At 38.0% G+C, this 20,718-nt stretch overlaps 1 protein-coding gene across 1 annotated transcript in view; it reads right to left on the bottom strand.

Moving 5' to 3' along the window:
- DOCK2 (dedicator of cytokinesis 2) overlaps window positions 1–20,718 on the bottom strand; it is a 449,812-nt gene that overhangs the window by 82,465 nt on the left and 346,629 nt on the right. The gene's annotated exons all lie outside the window — the stretch shown is intronic.

The following is a 20,718-nucleotide window of genomic DNA, read 5'->3' as shown; positions in this document are numbered from 1 at the left end:
CATTTATTCCGAAGGAAATTCTGCACATGAAACAAGGGCAAAATATGGTCCTGTGTACCTCCCATTAATGATGAGTCATGCACACGCACTGAGAGGAGAATAACCCCTATATTTTAAGTGTGCAATCCTTCCTTATTGCTAATAGCAGATTGGTTTGTTCTCTTGCTAACCAAAATGAAATACTGGGAAATTCTGCCACGTGCTTTAATGATAAAGGATTATATATTGCAGCAGTATGAGAGTTTTCCCACTGGAAGAATGGCTGGCCAGCCCAGGAGAAGCTAAAGCAAATGCTAATTTAAAAGGCTTGTAAATAGTAAGAAACGCTTCTAATTGGTTTCTTTTTTAAAAAAAAGTTGTTTAATTATATCTAAATGGCTTAAGATGATGATTAGTATATGCTATAGCTGAAAGGAGACAGTAAATGCATTCAGCACTTATTTAGAAGTATTAAACAAAATGCATGTGACTGTTACAAACTATTCCCCACCAGTTAGATAGAGAGAAACTCACCGCGGTGCAAAGGGCCTGAACAAAACCCTACATACCGTGTAAGCATTAAAAGCATAGTGGGTTTCACCCTTTGAGATCTGAAGAGCTCTTTGTGCACAACCTAAAATTATTTGGAACAGATACCAACATCCAGCAAAATATGTGTGTGTGTGTGTGTGTGTGTGTGTGTGTGTATATATATATATATATATGAGTAAAATGGGAACATTTCCTGTAGTAAACAAAATCTTCAAATCCTTTCTACAGTGTCAAAAAGCTGTTGCATTAAGATTAATATATTTCTTTCTTAGTGCCCCACAGCTTCTCTACAGTTTTCCTTTCCAGATTTTGCTTATTAAAAAAACCTTATGGAAGGACTCTACAGTAATGGTTTTGTTCCTGTCCTGTTTTAACTATCTACAATTCATAAATCATATTCATCCTTGGTGTAACTCCACAGAATTCAGTCAAATTATACCAGGGTTTCATTTGGCCTGGATCACATTATACAATTCAATGATGTCCTAAACTGATCCTGACAAATCAGAATCTTATTGGAACCTACATTTGGATATTAACACAACACAGGACAGCATCTTGTCTGTTACCAGTATTTAAATCACACCTCAATCTAATTTTTGACAGTATATAGCAATGCAGAATACTTGAAGACATTTCCCCCCAAGATAAATATTATTCAGGTTCAATAACTCCAGTTTTTGCCTTATTAAAAATATTTGACTGATTAATTTGAACCATTTTGTTGCTTTTGAAGACTTTGGGCTTCTATATCTATTGATGAATGTGAAACATACCATAAACAGGTAAATTCCATTGGTGAAAGTGGGAATTTCTCATACGAAATCCTGCCCACCAATAGGTCTGGAGATGCATGATCTTTAATGCCAGGACTGACACTGAGCCCCTAGGATAAGTTCCTAATGTCTCTCCCTCAATTTCTCTACTTGTAAAATGCAATCCCATCCTCCCCTGAAGTGATTCATTGTGTAGGAAACACAGTATTTTGCACTTCTAGAGTATATGCTAGTCAAGGACCTTTAAGCTCTGAATCACTGAATTAAGACCCACAACACTGTGCAAGGTATAGCATTGTCCCCATATTATAGATGGGGAAATGCAGGCAAGGAGAAGTCAAACACCCCACTGGTAAAGAAGAGAACCCACACTGCATGACTTCCAGTGCTGTGTTCCATGATTCCTCAGAACTTCTCTAACCTAGAAATACAACTGCATGGGTAAAAAAACTAAATGGACTTACTGGAGAGCAAGTTCCCATAGCATATTTATGTAGAACACAGAGGCATTCACAGAATTTATACCCACACTTGAATGAATGAGTATATATATATACACATCAATTGCCAAGTTGGAAACTGGAGGGTACCACAACAGGCTTCCAACAATCTCATGAGGAGTAGAAAATCTGGCTGGTTTTGACTTCTCTGATTCTATCAGGCTAGCCAGCAAAAGAAAGCACAGCAGCAAGGTGTTACGGTGCTCCTCTTTTTCTGCAAACTTTTGAAACTGATGAATGCCTCACACATTCTCTAATGCCTACCTGCACCGTTCACACATTTTCCCTTATAGCTACATAATTACTTGCTTAGACTCACTGACCAACAGTCCAATTCTTTTTGACATTACATTGGGAATGGCAAATTGATTTATGTTGACTGATTTATGATTTTCACTTATAAGTGAAAGAAAGGTTAAATATGATGGCAGATGTCCAGCGTATTTTAAATTGGATTGAAAAGGGTCTGGTTAGCTTTTTACTGCATGAAAAACAGCATTTGGATTGAAAACTTGATTACCAAGTTTCTGACTAATGTAGTCAAAAATAAACATTAACTCTGAACATCAAAGTTTAGAACAGAAATAATTATAGGTGTTCAATCTACTATACCATTTCACATGGACATTTTTAGTTGTCTTTGCTCCTTCGTGCATTATGGATTGAGCAGAGGACAGTGGCACCTGAATCAATACGTAACAAATTTCAAATGTGTAATTGGGCTCTTGAACACATTTTGTAGAGAAATGGGCCATATCTTTTAAAATAAAATGTTTCATGTAATCATGAGCCATAACAACAAAAGAGGTCTAGATGTCACAGAAAACAGAAAAGGATCACATTAAATAATCATTCTATGATTATGATCGATTTTAGGGAGTGGTTTTGGTTTAATTCACAATACATTTTTAGCTCCTAATAATTTTGTCCATGTTCACATATATTTGTCTTTATACCCGTTACAGCTGAATAATTTACAATTAATATTTTATTCTTTGATTTTAGCCATAAGCAATATTGTGAATGCCAGGATTTTTTTTAAAATATTTTTTCAATTTTTTTTACTCTATGGATTTATCACAAATATTGATGTTCAAGCAGCATTGCTTAGCTGTTTTTGGTAAGATATATTATATAGTATTTCCATTTTCTGATTGGATGAGCATGCAAGAACTTTCATTGTGAATGTCAGTGAGAGCAAATTTAAAATTCAGTTTATGCAAAAACTGAACCTCTAACTTGGAGATTACTGGGACAAATATTCACACAAAGAATATGCCAATCAATTGTCAGACTCCTGATAGAAACCAAATGCAAAAGGGGTGCACAAACATGGCCCCAATAACTTAATGTAAAGAGTTGAATCAATATTCACAGAAATAATTTACATTTTTCACCACCTCTTGTACATGTTGCACTAGAAAAATACAAGTGGCTAACAGAGGTATAAGCATAGAAATGGGGCTTAATAAATATGAGCAAAAAGTTCAAACCTACAGACAATGCAACAGGTTAGAAGTGACAAGCGAAAGGGACAAAATGATCTAATGGGATTTCTGATTTTGAACTGAAAAGCAGGAAAGCACAAATTGCAGAAAGCTTTAATTAAGTGTGTGTGAACACAGTGCTCATAAGAAGTTCCAGGTTGCACTCTTGAAACTCATGTCCACTATATTTTCACTGAACAGGTAGAGGATGGACAGCAGCAGCAATAGCTTCCCACTTGCTGCCTTGCCAAAAGGCCTCAATCCTGACTTAGGGGGCCTGACTCTTTGGCACGTTCAATCCTTAGTCTCTCCCCTGAGACTTTCAACTCTGTGCACTTAAAGCAGCTGTTTTTCACCCAGACATCCCAAAGTGTGTTACAAAAGGCTAGTAAACATGATAACCTTTATTTATTTATTTATTTTTGAACATGAGGTAATGGAGCCAGAAAGCTCATGACTTGCTCAGGGTCTCACAGTTGGTAAATGGTAAGAGTTGGCTTGGAAAGAGAACCCAGGTATTTTTATTTTTGGTCTCACATCAAGTTCTCTAAACTACAGCTGCTTGTTTGGGCCAAGTAGAGTGGTGATTTGGTGATAAGCACACTTGTCCGCTGGGAAAGAGACCAAACTGAGTTAGCTGCAATAGGCACTATTACTTCATCTGCTCACTAGGATGCTGCTACCATCTTTATGCCAATGAGTCACAAATCGTTATTTCCATGCTTGTCGTGTCTCAGCTCAATCTCTGAATCCTCATCCATAAAGTCTCATCTTCAATTTAAATGTAGCAATGCCAAAAATGAACACCTTCGATGTCCTCTCAGACATCCCCTCTCCTATCCTGGACACTGTTGACACCACTACCATCCATTTCTTCATGCAGGCACAACATCTGAGCTTCATGTTTGACCCCTTCCTCTCCTTTGCCTCACCCATTCAGCCAGTATCCAAATTCTTCTTTCTCTACAACATGTTCAAAATCAAACCTTTTGTTATTATTCACACAGCTTTTGTTGTTGTTGAGCTCTTACCACCTGCCATCCTCAATACTGCAACTTCCTCCTCTCCAATGTCCTTGGCATACACAGCACCCCCTACATCCATTCAACAGCAGATGCTAAAATAATCTTTCCAGCCTGGTATCCTCCTCCATTTTTGAATTCCTCCACTGGCTCCTGCTTTCTACCATATCACATTCAAGATTGTTGTCCTCTTCTTCCAGGCCCTTCACAGTTCTGTTCTCCCTGTTTATCCACTTGTCTCCTATTACATTACTTTGCTGCCCCTCCACTCTGCCAGGAATGCCATTCTTGAGCTCATGCTAGCTTAAATATTTCATGGAACAGATAGGCCATAACATGAAGTGAAAGATTATGCTCCATTGCCAATCCTCACAGATTTGTCACTTACAAAGTGACTGTATAAATATCATTAAATTGAATATTGTACTTAGTACCTCATAAAAATAACCTACAACTGTTTGTCTTGATTAATTTAATTTCTTAAAATACTATCTAAAGACTCATTTCTCTTGTGATACCTGAGTGGGTTTTCATCCTTGGTGCCCCCCGCCCCTGCCAAAGCTACGGACGGGGGAAAGTCATGTTGGTTTTGTTTTGATGTCTCTACTGACTGCGTAAGTCATACAAATGCCATACCTACTTTATGTAAGTATCAGAGTAGCAGCCGTGTTTGTCTGTATTCGCAAAAAGAAAAGGAGTACCTGTGGCACCTTAGAGACTAACCAATTTATTTGAGCATAAGCTGTAGCTCACAAAAGCTTATGCTCAAATAAATTTGTTAGTCTCTAAAGTGTCACAAGTACTCCTTTTCTTTTTATGTAAGTAGTTCACATAAGGCCATGATCAATCATGTAAACAATGAATCTTGATACTTTGTTTATATCCACAGGCCAATATCATTGCCATTCACTGGTTATACTCTATGCCTTGCTTGACAAAAGATATGGATATAATTAATTTAATTCCATTAAATTAGACTGTGTAAAACTCCATGACATTCATTTCAAGTTAATACCTGAGCCACAGCAATGAATTAATACAAACAATATTTGATGGCCATAATATATTTAAAATATGGTACTATTATTGATAAAGTCATTGTGTACAATATTATAAACAGTAATATCTGTTTGCAAACAAGCTAACAATGTAATTAATGTTGGCTTGTAAAGATGTAGTTTCAGTTGATTCTCAAAATATTTTTCTGATATCTTTGAGCAGATTTTTATAATCTCTAAAGTAATTTCACCAACCTACATTATACTAACGTTATTACCTGTCCTAGAACAGCAAAAACATATAGGAGGAGTTTTAATGATGACAATATTCTCTGCATTCTTAAATTGTTGATTATGCATACACGGGCTAAGACACCAGAGTATGGCTAGAAAGGGGATGGATAGTGCGGAAGGGTAACCAAATTGCAATACAAATCAGCCGTAGGACATGCATACATATACACCTAATTAGCCATCCTGATTCATTTTGGTTATAACATGCATCCAGTCAGCATTTTATCATACGACCCTGAGTACTTCATTTCATGTAATAGAAATTCTAGCTTTATAAATAATATGCCTTCTGTTATTAGTTAAGCAAAGTTTAAATAGGCAGAGACAAAGAAACTCACTTTGCCTTCCAGTCATAACTCATTCAGACAGTCTAGAGGTTAGAAGTTAATCTTTTGGGGCTCAATCCTATGACTTGTTGATTACTTCCAAGTTTCATTGAAGTCACTGATAGTAGATAGAACTCAGCATCTTTTCAAAGGAAACAATTAGCAAAACCTTGTAGGATTTCGACCAAGTTATATTCTTTGCTTTTCTGAATCTGTGCAGATAGTACTTAAGCCGAAATGTTTCATGGTTAATGAAAACAGAAGGTTATTAAAGAAGCGTAGCACATATTGTAGGTCAACAACAGTTTGGTTAATTTTTAAGCCTTCAAAGATTCAATGAAGTAGACCTCTTCCAGTCCTTTGCATTGCTGTCTGCTTCATGTCTAATGATGCCATTAACATCAACACAATTTGCAAAATTGCAATGCAAATGCAAAAATACTACAACAGCAGGCTGAAGGGCACATAAGAAGCAGCAAGCACAGGACTGGGAAAGTTATGATGTCCCTCATGAAAAATCCTAATATAATACTGTTTCTATAGATTTTTTTTAACCATCCCAAAGTTTTAATAGTTGTAGATGTGCAATATAATTAAATAAAAGCTACGCAATATTCTTTCCTTTAAAAGGGTATTGCAATTTCTTAGAACTTTATTACATTTCTATATAATGCCATTGGTGTCCTACATATATAGCTTTATAAGACTTTTCCACATGAGGTGAAAGTGGTACACAAATATATGTCCATCCATATGTGACAAAGGCCTTAGGAATGATAAGGGACATGTGAGTCCCATATATAAATATTAATTTCCAGAGTAATATAGAACAACAAACTGAGACTACTTCCTTCCACTCTGGCCACAGAAGACTCACAAAGGAGGACTGGCAATGCAGCGATCCTGGTCTATGACCAGGTCCTACAGAAATACAAATACTACTAAATGATAACAACAGCATACCACATGCAGTTAGAGAGACTCACTACAGTACATAAACACCCTGGTTACTAAGTATATCTATAATATGTTGAGGGTTATTTTAGCAGAATCTTTAAGATAGACATTTATCTTAAGCTGTGCCATTGTGCTATGCTGATGCTAAAACATGAGGTTCAGTGAGTTAGTTCCAAGAGTTACTAATACTCAGCTTCCAAGAATTAATAACTAAGCCACTGAATGCATCCGATGAAGTGAGCTGTAGCTCACGAAAGCTTATGCTCAAATAAATTGGTTAGTCTCTAAGGTGCCACAAGTACTCCTTTTCTTTTTGCGGATACAGACTAACACGGCTGCTACTCTGAAACCTGTGAATAGTAAATGAGAGAAAGACAGAAAAACATGCAGTATTTATCTCCCTTGAAGTGAGAACCTATTCTGGCATTACGGGGTGGCAGTTGGGTGCATATTTTCTAACAAAATCCTGTAGTAAGGTTATAGCTAGTGAGCACAGAATTACTAATAGTATACACATGTCACTTCCTTCCCAAAGTCCTATAAGAAGGGCTGTTAAGTGGCAAAACAGGAGTCAACAGGGATGAACCCTGCATGACAGTTTTGTAGGTGATGCTTTTTTTTATATTTCACTACAAATAACACAACAAAACGGTTTCTATTAGCACCATCTCTCCTGTCCCTAAAATGTCAGAAGCTGTCACCCTCAGTCAGAAAGACTACAGAAAGAATGCTGCAAATATAAAGTCATTTCAAGAAATGACGTGGCATTGGGGTGGTGTGGAAGTTGACTACATTATAATGTTGATGTGTTCAGTCACTGAATAGAAGTAATGACTACATATAACAGGGTTCTTCCCAGACCTTGAGGTGATGGAGCCATGCATTGACAGTGACATCAAATCCAGACAGAGACAGTGCTCCTATCCCAAGATAATGTCTGACTGCTGACATAAGTGACTAGCAGGAGAAAAAAGCAAATGTCAATTTCTAAATGCCCATTGTTTATAAAAGTAAAATGTAACAGTGCACTAGCAGGGGATACATAAAAATAAATAGAAATAAAAGGGAAGATGATAGAAGTTAAAACTCCTGTGTTCATTTTTCTCTTCATATTAACACTTAGTTGGAAAACCAAACACTGTGTTCTTCTAAAAAACGAAGAAAGAAAAAAAGTAAATGACTTCTGAGACTGAAAGGAGCAGGTCCTAAATAAAATAAAATAACTCTCTCTCCTAGATCTTGAGACATATAGAAAGATGAGATAGTAAAACTGAGGATTATTATTAAGACATATTTTGTTAACTGTGTAGTGCTGTAAAAATATTTTGTCATGAATTATTGAAATGGTGATTTACATTTAAATGTATTTAACATGTTTCTGCTTCTTTTCTACAAAAAACATTTTACCATATCTTTTCATGTATGTTATCATGGGTGTATGTTTCTCATTCCTAAAATTCTATTACCATCAAACATTTGCTTGTCTTAGAAATCTTTGCTCATAGCACTAACAGCTGAGCAGTTATAAATTAGCTGTAACATTCTTTAGAGTAAAATAAAGGCAGTTTTGAACACACAAATATTTGCTGTGCTAAATATATTTAGACTGCCTGTTGGTGGATACAGCAACGTAAGTGACCATTCCATCGGAGAAAATTCAATCAATTTTGAGTTTGATCAAAGAAGATTGTACAGTTACCATACAACTTTACAATGGCCTTTGGAATTGTTTGGAAGCTAAACCTGAAATACTAAAAGGTCCCCGAACTGTCCAAAATTAGGCAATTTGGGACTGTCAGATTTACTGTAAATATAGCAAAATATTTTAGAGATATCCATAGATACTTATATTGCAGAAATACAGAACAATGTATCAAATCCTGTTCTCGGCTAGTGGTTCTCAACCCGCAGCCCAATCAGCACACAGCTGGCAGCACATGTGACATCCTTAGGGTCATACAGGTAGTATATATAACGTGTGGATGCAGCCCACATAATACATGAAGAGCTGCATATGCAGCCCACAATGGTAAATAGGTTGAGAACCACTGGTCCAACCTAGAACACTAGGTTGGGTGTGCAACTGCAGATTATGTGCTCTGAAGTTGCTATTTCAGATTTAAGGCTGGTGGAATGCAAGACACTGTCAAGTGCTCACCTCATTTACTACTTACCCCTCTTCTACAGTCATGTTGCATGTAAATGCACAAGGATCCTCTACAGAGCTGGAGTGAACAGCAACTGCCCTAACTCCCAAATCCCTCTACCACCATGCAGAGGAACTGTATTGGTTCTGCTGCATTTTGGAATCTCTGCTGCTATGGATGGGATTTGCCCCTTTCTGAACACACTAAGCAATGAGTTTCTATCCACTAAATCTCAAATGGACAAAGTCTTACAAAATTAACTCTTGATACCCAGCAGCAAAATACAGTGTGTTGAACACATCTGAGATGACTTGCCATGGCAAATTATTATTCTTTATTAAATAAATGAGTTTGCAGGACCCTCAAGCCTTAATAGTCAGAATGAAGAAGAATTTGTTTTAAAAATGAGATTTAAGCATCTTATTGAAACAAACTGTACAATTTTACCTCAGGAAAGGGAGATCATTTTAAAAGCATCAAGAAAGAGGGAAAATCTTCCCTTAATAAAGTGGTGTTTGGCAGCTCAGCTGGTGTTCATATATCACAGTGATGGCTACATTAGAAATACCTAGTTGATGAGATAGTTCTGAGTCTGTTTTCTATTAATGAAACCCTTATGAACGTGAAGGAGTTCTTAAGCTGTATCCTCTTAGACCTGCAGGGAAATGACAGTTTCCATGGCACTTATCTCAAGGGTACAAATTTGTCCCGGTGTCTTTAGTCATTTCTCCTCCCCTCCACTGTTGTGCAGTGCCCTTGTGCCAACTGTGTGCCACTCTCCCCTCCTAGAGCTGTCTTCATGTCAGTGGTACTGTGCTATTGTGGTGCTGTGAACCACTTTTGAGATCCTCCAGTATGAAAGACACTATTTTAAACCCAAGATACCGATTCAACCCATTTTTACCTTTACCAGTTCAGAAGAGGAAAAGATTTTAGAATAATCAAAATATTTTTAAATACAACTATATCAGGATAGCAAACCAAAATAAAGTTTCACTGCCATTTATTTTAAGAAGTGAAAGAAAGACAGCACTGGTTATAGTAAAATGAGGGCAAATGTATGAATCCCCCTACGTAGAACTGCCAATAAGACCGTTATCTTGACTTGCAGTTAAACTGCTATTCTGTATTACTGCTGAGCAAAGGCTACCACATGTACCATATTTCGCCATGAGTTTTATGTTTGGTGTAAACCTAATAAATAACAATCTCATCTCTGAGCTACAACTTTAGGAAAATCTTTGTCAGGAGAAACAGAACAAGAACATACCTACAAGTTTACGTTTCGAAGACAGTTTGCAGTTATTGCCAAGTTAGGTGGATTCCACAGGTTAATAAATGGCTTCTCATCCCATACTTAACAATTGAAGATCAGAAAAAGAAAATATTGGCAGGGTTATCATATGTAGAAAGAGTTTAGTGCATTGTGGTAATGTGTATATTAGATGACAAAAGTCCTCTCATTACCATATAGTACCAAGGTATGATACAAATGTGAATTTTAAAAATAAACTTGGAAATGTAAAGAAAGGCAGGGGGTTCTAAACTCTACCCTCCTCGGCTAGAACTAATGCTGCTAGTGGGCCACTGTGGCAAGAAAAGATTAAACTGAAAAGCAACAGATCCAGATGCAGTAAACCTGTCCTGGCTATGCAATCTAGACCGAGAGGTAAAAGGCTAAGGGGATTTCAAATCTGAAGATTAGCCCAGATTAGACATTTCATTAACAGTCACAGCGGGCCTGTAAGTGCCTGTGATGGTTCTGTATGTGTAGCTTCATCCTTTATTTCTATTGCCCTTGCCAGGAGGTTTCTTATAATAAATATTTTTAAAAATACAAAACTTCTGCATGTGGAGGGTCAGTTCTACTTCACTCTCAACCCGCTACCCCACCACAGGGTTTCTTCTCCAATCATTTTTGGAGAACAGTGTAGCTGAAGTATTACAATTGCACATTCACCAGCTCAGGTAAAACAACAGTTAACCTTCATATACAAGCATCAACTCAGCTACTTTATGTATTTCAGGGTTAACATTTTACAACATAGAGGGCAATACAGTAAGCTTCACATTTAACCACAAAAGCAGGAATACAAATCAGTCTGTGCAACATGAATGCATGACTACTAATGCTGGACCTTATATTTATATCCCCTGACTTTGACTAACTGTGCAACCTTGATGCTTTGCTTTAATGTTTTATGAATTATATTTCAGAGGCTGTTTGAAAAAAAAATCTTCAATGGGAGGTGGGAAGGGCAAGGTTTAATAGGCCTTGTGGAAGTTTAGTAAGGATGAATTTGAAAGAGAAAGTTGGGCCATTGCAAACCAGTCAAAAAAAGGAGGTTGCATGTAAAAAGAGGAATAAGGGGAAAGGCATGAAAGCCAGAGAAAAGTTAAGATCATGTGGCTGGAGTGGGTCAATGGGTAAGTGAAAAGATGAGAGTAGAGGAATGAGCAGGTACAATGGACCTTGAAGACAAGGAGCTTAATTCTGATGTGGAAGGCAAGAGGAAGCCAGTGAAAGGATAAAAGGGGAGGGAGGCAGTTAAACTTTGCAGTAGTGACATATCTAGAGAGGGAATACATTTGCAAACATAACTTTGCATTATATTTATTTGTTTGGCTGATATTCAGTTTGAAGATGAAGGGATATGATAAAAGAGTTATAACATGTATTTGAAAGAGACAATAGGGAAGATTCAAAGAAAATATTTGAGAATTACACTGCGAGAAGAGCTAGACCTGCAACCTCTGAAAATACTGGAAGATCTATCTATCTGTGGAATCAGTTGGGAAATGGAAACACAAGGCTTTATATATTTCAGCTTCCACTCAGTCCTGCCTGTCAGTCATTTGTCTTTACTGAAGTTTCTAAGATGTGCACAGCCTCTGTCTCTTCCAACCAAAATATGATGCGAAATTCAGGCTTTAAAAGGGAAGCAGTGCACATAGAGTATTGTAGGCTGTGTGTATCAAGAAAATGAACAGCAAATACTGTGCTCTGCAAGACATTGTTTAATCTCCAATCCAGTTTTGGACTCTTCTGTTACTAGTTTTGTACATGGAGTCAGATACCTCCTTGTATTTTTCCCAACTATGTCCAAAGAACTCCACAGTTAATGGTGTTGCTCTGGGAATGACATTAGCACATTACATTATACCCAAACACCAGAAGCAGGAAGTTTATAATGACCTCTCTGAACCCAGGCAGCAAACCCATTACATTCTTAGACCTGAGCAGCTGTCTCTTGAATTTGGGGACAGTTGTATTAATTGGGTCTACGTATTTACCCTAACTGTGAGCTTGACTGTGAGAAGCGAGTGACAGTTTATAAAATGTCACAATAATCTATAACAATAAATGTTGATGAGAAAAGGTGCAAAAGGGAGAAAGAAAAACGGAATTAGTCCAAACAAAAAGGCCCCCTGGTATAACTCAAGGGCTGTGTTAAGATCATGCCTGGTAAACAGGAGATATGTGAAAATGGAAATCAAAATTGGTGTGCCAGAAATTAGGTCTAACTGGAGAGAAAAATAAAGGGATACACTAATCTATCCATCACTGCCTTTTGGGGTCCTTAAAAAGACTTTGGGGGGGAAATCAAAGAGACAAAGGTGTTGTCTGTCAACCACTGCTGCAGCAAGCTTTACCATGGTGGCTGCCATCCCAACTATCTCCTGGGATCTCAGGATCTACCGTACCACCACTGGGTTTTCATTCTGATCCTGAAAGATGTCCTGTCCAGACCAAGCCATCAATGGTAGGGAAATACTGCTATCCAAATTTGGAACTGAGGAAATGGAACAAATGGAGCTGAGGAAAAAGAGATATTAACCCCTGATCTGTTAGTGCCATATACATTGGCACTAAACTGGTTCAGGCTAAACTGCAAGTCACCCTGAAGAAAGTAACACTAATTGTCCCTTTTTTGTGGACGCGACATGTTCAAACAAACATACAGCGTGGACCACATAGCATTTAAGATCTTAAGAAAAGATGGACTGTATCCACCCACTATAAAAACAAACACTCGTGAACTGGATGGATGGAAGAATCAAAATGATTTGCCCAAGGTCACAGAGAAAGTCTGTGGCAGAGCTCTGAATTGAATTCACATCTCCCAAGACCCAGTCTACTTCCATATTTCAACAACTGTTTGTGAAGAAAATGAGAACAAGCTGGTTGAGCTAATGGCTGTTTTCCAGCTCTAATTTCTTTGATGATTTGTATTTCTTCCTGAAATGTGTTTCTTCAACATCCATCCGGCCCATGACTTTGTTTTCAGACTGGTTAGATGCAATCCATCTTTTCTTTTAAGATACTAAAGTACCTTTTCAGGCATTTAAAAATGATTTCATAGTTCATTCACAGGAGTTACATATCACAGAAAAGGAGAACTGAATGCCAAGGCCAAAAAAAAAAAAATGTAAAAGAAGAAAATTATAGACACTGAATACAGTGCAGCTTACAGCTGCTCTACTAGGAATTTCATGCATACATTCAAAATGCAGGAGTGTCAAGCAAGAAGTTAAAATATTAAAACACTGTTATGAAATATACTGTCATATGTTTATCAATCTCTGCATCTAACCGACAAGTTACTTTCATATCATACCATATCATTCTCTAAGATTCTGCTTTTAGTCTCCCTTTGTAAGTGCCAATTCCACGTAACCTTTCCTCAACTGTTATACCTCCCCCATGTGCAAAACAAATCACTTGATTTGTTCTTTGTTGATTCCCCGCCCCCCATCTCATTAGTGTACCTCAAATAATACACAGGCCAAAAATGAATATATTTTCCTAAACTCAGAGGGGTAGTGATTTATATAATGCCATGACTTCTACCAGAAACTCATATTTCTGTGCATAAAGACATTGCTTTCCAGTTTTAACTGCAATACTGAACAAAGAGAATTAATGTATATTCACAATCTTTGTCCTGTTGTCGAGGTTTGGTTTCTAGACTTAAGGTCTGATGAATATTTTTGGTTCCCACTCTCTCCCACTCTGCACTTTGCGATTCTCTCATATACCTAATCAATCCTAATCACACTGAATTTGTTTTCTCTATAGAGTGCTTGCTGTGGGGCTGACAATGTTGTGTTATCAGCAAACTTGGCCACTATAAAGATATATACTCCATCTTTCCATTTGCAATTATTCTTCCCCTCCTCTTCTAACTCTGTTGTGTTGTTACTTCTCTTGCAGAATGCATATTGCATGCCTCCCCATTGAAATCTGTCCTGTATTTCCATGGCAACTGAGTGATCCCAAATACATAGCGTGTAAATCAAATTTGGTTCCAGGCTCAATTCTGCAGTGCTGGTTCATGCAAAACTCCAAGAACTTTGATTGGTGTTATATGAAGGACCAGGGCTCAATATTTGTGTCTTTCCAAAATGCTGTCATCTTGCCCCTCAACTCAAATAATGGAGCCAACACCTTCTCACTGACTTTCACCAGACAAGATACTCTTGAATATAACTTATAAGCCATGGACCCATTCCCCAACAATGTTAGAACCTCAAGCAGAGAAGTCTATTGATCTCTTCTATACCAACAATTATCTAATTCTTGGCTACCTTATTCACAAAATAATTGGAAAATACCAAACATAAACAATCTGTGATAAGCAAGAAGATAGCTCATCACACACACACAGAATTGTGCAGTTCCAAGGCAGGATTCCTTTTTAAACACATCATATGGATCAACCAACAAGATAGGTGCCTCCCGCACAGCTATGGTGTAAGATTTCAAAACCTCAGTCATAACTGGTTACATTCAGAACAGGGATCTGGTCAGGTTCACTCCTGTTCATCAATTTCAGGTCATCTGACTGTTTAGGGGCCACTGTATTCAGAGTCAAGGACAATAGATTGTGAAGATCCAATAGACAAGTGATAAAGTGGTCTGTCCACAATACCTTATTCCTCCAAACCATCTGTAACTCAACAAGTTTTAAAAGCCTTTAAGGGCAGACAATCTAAACAGATCCTCTGATGTAACAGATGATTTATCCCTGGGACTCAAACATAAATGCGTCTTCAGAACATTTATTTATTTGTATTAATTTATTTTTCTGTTTGGAATAGAAAAATGGTATTAAGTTGAAGGTATTTGCATAGAAGTTGCAGAGAAGGGGCCCTCAATCTCTACCAATCCCTTTCAATTCACAAGACTTCATTGATATGGCCTATCATAAATATACTCAGTGGACAAAATTCAGGCATGATGTGATTGCAACAGCATTGAAATTAGAGGCCAAAGTTCCCAAAACTCAGTAGGGTTGCCCATTCTTACACTCAATGCTGATTGTGTCCCAATGTTGTTGTTATTTAAAGATCCCAGGGATAATATATCCAGAAAAGTACTACATGTTATAAGTTTGTGAGGTGGTTCTGCCTTCCTCCTTGGTTACAAATGAGTGTTTATTTAAATGGAAAAACAATTGATTCATAATCCCTCATCCTTCTACTCTGTAAGAATATGTACCCGTGGCACTGAGCTTATTACAGCCTAAGGAAGGAAATTTAATTGGGAACCCCTTGATAGAATATAAAGCAGCACATCACTGCTGTATTGTGCATCCTATTGTAGTTTGTCTTTGCAGACTGTAATATTTTTGGTTTTGACTGCATGGCTTTTCATTTTAATCTTAAACTTTAAAAAGTCTGTTCATTGTTCCCTAGATACATCACTCCCTTTTGTATCTTTCATTATATACATTGTTATCAATTTTGGTATCATTTCCTGCCTTGCAGGTGGATGCATACTTTCAGTTAAAATGCAATCCTGTCTTTGAATCTCACAAAAAGACCAGCAACCTTATTTCCTCCATTTAATGGACTATATCTCAGTAGTGGAATTCTCCCCGATGCTTTTACTCTTGACTTAACAGCCTTTTTTTGTTTGCTCAATCATTTCACAGTCCAGTTGTTCTGTTTGGTTAGATGGTCTACCACGTAGTCATGTCTATGAAAAATTCTCAACTGCACAGTGCTTTTAAACGACAAGGACTTTCTCCCAGTTTTCTTTTTTTTTTTTTTTTTTTGGAAGGACTAACAAATCCTATTTTCTCCATACAGAGATACCTTCCTCCTTCACTGCCTTCTGAACAGGCCACCGCATTTAGTAAGATACTCCTTATGTTATTTGCAAATAGCTTGTAGATGCATCTATAAATAATAGAGTACCATATTTTTGTCTTCACACACACACATGCAATCTTCTAGTTTCTCTACTGAACTTATTCCATCTGGGTAATTTTAATAATGCTCTGTTAAGGATATTACATTAGCTGCTGTTACACTGGCTCCCAGTATTCCTGAATCTAATTTGCAAAAAGAAAAGGAGTACTTGTGGCACCTTAGAGACTAACCAATTTATTTGAGCATGAGCAGCTGTAGCTCACGAAAGCTCATGCTCAAATAAACTGGTTAGTCTCTAAGGTGCCACAAGTACTCCTTTTCTTTTTGCGAATACAGACTAACACGGCTGTTACTCTGAAACCTGAATCTAATTTGGAGATCGTTCACACTGCTCATGTTCAATCCTGTATACTTCAATTGGAACTTCATTCATCCCTTTCTCTTTGAAACCAGAAATTGCCAAAACACACACATCTGATACAAGAGACTGCTTTGCAGGGGAGCTACCGAGTACTAAATCTCTGACCCTTGAACAAACAGGGATAGGGGTTTTTTTTGAGAATAGGAATACATTTTGTTTCTCAAAAACACAAAGGTTTAACTTTTATTTTCCATTGTGTAACTCAACTCAACTCTGAAACTCTCAAAGGGAGTCGCTTAGACAGAGCTTGAAGCACAAATCCTATTACTGATTCATAACTCATTGCAACAGCTGGGCTTCATTTATAAAATACACCACAATACAACTCGCTAAAAAAATTGTATCAAACATGTTATGTCAACAACAGAGTTTAAAGATCAGAATATTTTCTGTATCTCTGAAGATCATGCCATAATTTGAACTGCTAACTAAAATGTACTTGTGACATATTGCAATCACATGCAGCATCTTTCGGGACCATATTCTATATTATGCTCAAAGCATGAAAACCTCTGAAAGACATTATGTTGAGATGGGCCAGGCAGTATGAATTATAGAATGGCCTTTTGTATCAATACAGCTGATGTGCATTTGTGTGTTCCTGGCTCACTAGGGATGGGTTTCCTGTGTAATTAATGCAAATCCCATAACACTGGTTATACACTCACACGCCTTTCTGAGAGGGCCATTGTCAAGGTTCCTTCCCCACTCTGAACTTTAAGGTACAGATGTGGGGACCTGCATGAAAACCCCCCTAAGCTTATTTTTACCAGCTTAGGTTAAAACTTCCCTAAGGTACAAACTATTTTATCTTTTGTCCCTGGACTTTTTTGCTGCCACCACCAAGCGTCTAACAAATATAACAGGGAAAGAGTCCACTTGGAGACGTCTTCCCCCCCCCCCCCCCCAAAAAAAAATTTTTCCCAAGCCCTACACCCCCTTTCCTGGGGAAGGCTTGATAAAAATCCTCACCAATTTGCATAGGTGAACACAGATCCAAACCCTTGGATCTTAAGAACAATGAAAAAGCAATCAGGTTCTTAAAAGAAGAATTTTAATTAAAGAAAAAGTAAAAGAATCACCTCTGTAAAATCAGCATGGTAAATACCTTACAGGGTAATCAGATTCAAAACATAGAGAATCCCTCTAGGCCAAACCTTAAGTTACAAAAAGACCCAAAAACAGGAATATACATTCCATTCAGCACAACTTATTTTATCAGCCATTTAAACAAAACAGAATCTAACGCATATCTAACTAGATTGCTTACTGACTATTTACAGGAGTTCTGACCTGCATTCCTGCTCTGGTCCTGGCAAAAGCAACACACAGACGGAGAGAAACCTTTGTTCCCCCCACTCCAGCTTTGAAAGTATCTTGTCTCCTCATTGGTCATTTTGGTCAGGTGCCAGCAAGGTTTTCTTAGCTTCTTAACCCTTTACAGGTGAAAGGGTTTTTCCTCTGGCCAGGAGGGATTTAAAGGTGTTTACCTTTCCCTTTATATTTATGACAGCCATCAATCTGTTACAGGAAGGCAGAGGTCAAAGGCCCCAACCTGTGTAAAGAAAATGGCTGAACTGTCCCAAGGTGGCTCTGGTTCTTGATCAGAAACCCAATATGAACTGGTAACCAGGAGATTAAACCCAGTTGAGAGGTTTGAAAGATTGACATCTACCTCCTATGCTGCAGTTGGCAGTGATCCCTGGTAAGCTATTTAATAAGTATGTCGGAACTTTATTAAATATATGTTTTCTCTCTGATGCTTTTGCCCTAAGAATAAATAGATTTGGCTTTATGAAGGCTGGTTGGAAACTGGTATACACTATTGCAGCTCCTGGCAGAAGGTTAACCACAGTTGCTGGACCTTGGTCAGACCTGCTAGAAAAATCAGACTGAGGAGCAGAATGACTGAAAGCCTAAACTCCTGTTCTGGAGGGAGGGAGACACAGGTCTCCACCTGAGAAAGGTGATGGCTATGAAGCCTGAAACCTTAAGTGGGTGCCTAAAGAGCTGGGTGGTGTTGGGGGTGGGGTCAAAGGTGCAGTTAACCCTGAAACTGTGACAGTACTATCCAAAATTACTCATAATGCCACCAATCTGTGGTTAACTGGTTTATAAATACCAAAAGTTATGCTATTTACAAACCTCTTCCACCTATTCATTCCCATCCCAAAATACCACACAAGGAACATTATCTATCAGCAACATTTTAGCGGACCTTACGACTTCCTTCTATATATACACTAAATGCATTCACATTTAGTGTGTATACGCTATTGTATAGTATCACCCACCCCTAATTTAGTAACACCCAAACTTTGTTTTACTCAAACTCCCTTTGTTTAAAAAGCCGGAAAAATGGACAAGTACGTTTTCAAAGTAATATCTATGTATTTCCCGTTTTGAGTTTTAATTCCCTATTTACTGCAAAACATGCCCCTCCTGCTTGCGTTTCATAGAGAAACTGGGGAATCTAAATGACATACTCCTGGGGGAATTCTGCGCCACTACATGCATGAATAATTAATGAGCAGTGTATAGTTTTAATTTTTTTGCACAGAAATAGCTCCTGCTGAAAAGTTGCTGCAGTTCTGCCTTTTACCCACCAGAGGGTGCTGTGGAGATAGAACACTGCAGCAGCTCCCAGCCACCTAGGGAAGAGAAAGAGTCTGCAGAATCTTCTTTGGAGCAGGCCAGGTCAGGAGACAGAGGCTATGAAGAGACAGACAGCATGGGCTGCTGGGTTGGGGAGTGTCAGACAGGGGCTCTTAAGGGCTAGTGGGGGAGGACAGACTGGGGCAGGGTCTGAATGGGAGTGCAGGCACAGGTCGACAGGGGGAGGGAGGTGCACGACCACATGGCAATGGTGGGGGTGGGAGTGCAGAGCTACACAGGGACAGAGGCTGTTTGAGTGGGGGCACAGAGACACATGGAGATTGGGGGAGTGGGTATCTGAGTGGGGGTGGAGGAATACATGTACCAGACTGAATGGGAGAGGCCAAGGGTCAGCCAGCGTCTGCATGGGGGAAGCTCCCTAACAGTCCCTCCCTGCCCCCCAAAAAACTCTGTTCCATATTTTTCCCACCCATACCCAACAACCCTCCAAGTTCACACCCAGGATCCTTCCCAGTAATTATTTCCCTCTCCCTCAGCTCCTCCGTTACCCCTGAATCTCCCCCAGCCTTTGCACTGCTTCTGTGGGGTGCAGGATTGGTTCTGCATTGTAGTTTATTATAATATCATAATATTATGGTTCTGTATTGTAGTTTAAATGAATTATTACTCAGAGTTCTGTATTAATATGCCTAGTAAGGAATCTATTTGTCAAAATTCATTTTCTGAATCTATTTTTGTCTGTATTATTACAGACATACTTGCTGACAGGTATTTTTAAATAAATTACCAAAATAATTGAAGCTGGTGTGATTATATTGTGTTATTTTGACAGAAAATATGCAGAATTTTGCAGCATTTGAAAATACTGTGCGCAGAATTTTAATTTTTTTGGTGCAGAATTCCCCCAGGAGTAATAACAATTCCCACTGATGCTAATGAAAGCTATATGGCTAAAGCTTGTTTGAAATCTTGGGGAAAACCAACCTGATTGATGTCAGGCTTCAGTCAACTGCCCAACTCTCTGCTATCTGATTTTACACCAATTTGGTGTATCTATTGCATTAAGGTGGTGATAGTATATCGTTATAGCTGAGGATTGGGAACCAGGAATCCAGCTGTTCTATTCCCAGTTTCACCACTGATCTTACTGTGTGATTTTGCTCAAGTCACCTAATACCTTTTTGCGTCAGTTTATTCATCAGTAACTTTAATACAATATTTATCTAAATTAAAACAACAACGGCTTAACTTTTTGTAAAACACTGTTACAAAAAAACACTGTTACAGTTATAAAACTTGCTCAAGTCACCTAATATCTTTTTGCGACAGTTTATTCATCAGTAAAATTAATACAATATTTACCTAAATTACAACAACAATGGCTTAACTTTTTGTAAAACACTGTTACAAAAAAACACTGTTACAGTTGTAAAACACTGCTACATTCAGATAAAAGATGCTAGACAGTGGGGAGGGAATAATTTC

Source organism: Natator depressus, chromosome 8 (assembly GCF_965152275.1).
Source record: "Natator depressus isolate rNatDep1 chromosome 8, rNatDep2.hap1, whole genome shotgun sequence".
Classification (NCBI taxonomy): Eukaryota; Metazoa; Chordata; order Testudines; family Cheloniidae; genus Natator; species Natator depressus.
This window is presented reverse-complemented; position numbering and strand designations above follow the sequence as displayed.